This window comes from Mus caroli, chromosome X (genome assembly GCF_900094665.2).
Source record: "Mus caroli chromosome X, CAROLI_EIJ_v1.1, whole genome shotgun sequence".
NCBI lineage: Eukaryota > Metazoa > Chordata > Mammalia > Rodentia > Muridae > Mus > Mus caroli.
In genome coordinates this window covers 152,766,213-152,767,933 of record NC_034589.1, presented here as the reverse complement: position 1 = coordinate 152,767,933, position 1,721 = coordinate 152,766,213, and the positions used below count along the sequence as shown (strand labels likewise).

Below are 1,721 nucleotides of genomic sequence, written 5' to 3'. Positions count from 1 at the left end.
GAAGTGGATGCTCACAGTCAGCTATTGAATGGATCACAGGGCCCCCAATGGAGGAGCTAGAGAAATTACCCAAGGAGCTAAAGGGATTTGCAACCCTATAGGTGTAACAGTAATATGAACTAACCAGTATCCCCTGGAGCCCATGTCTCTAGCTGCATATGTAACAGAAGATGGCCTAGTCACCCATCAGTGGAAAGAGAGGCCCATTGGTCGTGCAAACTTTATATGCCTCAGTAGAGGGGAACGCCAGGGCCAAGAAGTGGAAGTGGGTGGGTGGGGGAGTGGGGGCGGAGAGTACGGGGGAGTTTTGGGATACCATTGGAAATGTAAATGAAGAAAATACGTAAAATTAAAAAAAAATCACTTAAAAAGAAAAGAAAAAAGAAAAAGAAAATGCCCTACAGGCTTGCCCTAATCCCTAATGGTGACATCAGTTGATGCTCTTTCCTCTCTGATTGCCCTAGTTTATGGGAAAAAAAATTGACATAAAACTACACAGCAGAGATGTCCTTCAAATACTGTGTTGAGCAAAGTAAACACAGATTTATTAAGGAAAAGAGAGAAAGTGGAAGAGTCCTTAAGAAAGGAATATTCTCCTGCAAACCCTAAATTAGATTGTACTTTTTATATATAATGTGTGTATATATATATAATTATATACGATAAATTTTATAGTTATACTTTTTCTTTATAATTAAAAAGCAATAAGGGCTAGAGAGATGGCTAAGAGAACACACTGGCTGCTCTTGCAGTAGACCCGGGTTTGATCCCCAGAACCCACATAGTGGTGTGAAGTCATCTTTAACCCCAGTTCCTGAGGATTCAACAACATTTTCTGATCTCCAGGAGAACTAGACACACATGTAGTGCACATACATACATACAGGCAAAACACCCATAGACATAAATATTTTTAACTATAGAGAAATGAAAGTTAGGTTATGATCACACACGGTAAGAAGAAATTATAAAGAATCTAAGCAGCTAACATTATGGAATATGATAGAGTAATTTTCATACCAAAACGTTGAAACTTACAAAACTTTTTCCATAAGGCTTCTGAAAGAAGGGGTCATCACAAATTCTTTTCTGATAGGGTCGCTGCTTTCAATTAGAGTAAAAAGATAAAAGACATACAGTATTCTTTCTTATCTACTGTTTCACTTCCCAAGGTTTCAGTCCCTTGGGGCCAACCACCTGTGAAATCATTCAATGAGANAGCCTGAAAGTAACTCACAAGTTTTCAATTCTAGACAATTCTGATCAGTGCAATGAAATGTCTCTTACTTTGTCCTGCCCTCCATCTAATAATATCTGTACTCTCCACACCACTGGTCATACCCCATCCTAGTTAAACGTTTAAGTAATTACCTTGGTTATCAAATCAGCTGGGACAGTGCCACACATGTGGAGTTCAAGNAGACCGGATGTAGTAGCCTGGTGCTACATCACAATGCCCCCACTGTTCCTATGTCATCTGCTTACATAGGCATTGGTTGTACCATCTTACATTACCACTAAGAAATGGAGGGGGAGTATAGCCCAATAAGGTATTTTTGGAGAGGGCACATTCAAATATCTTTATTACTCCTGTTTGAATTTTATTGTGTGGATCCATCATAAGCATTACTATTCTACACAGAGACATTTTCATACAATTATGCAATATATATTAAGCATATTCCTCACCATATATCACTATGGTCCTCTTTTGAACCCTT

The 1,721-nt window shown here is 38.7% G+C and overlaps 1 protein-coding gene across 1 annotated transcript in view; it reads right to left on the bottom strand.

Annotated features, from left to right (window-relative positions):
- Nucleotides 1-1,441, bottom strand: part of Asb9 (ankyrin repeat and SOCS box containing 9) — a 69,025-nt gene extending 67,584 nt beyond the window's left edge. The window contains exon 1 of the mRNA XM_021153630.1: nt 1,372-1,441. The gene's annotated coding sequence lies outside the window, so the exon portion shown is untranslated. The remainder of the gene's footprint in view (nt 1-1,371) is intronic.
- Between the last annotated feature and the right edge of the window lie 280 nt (nt 1,442-1,721).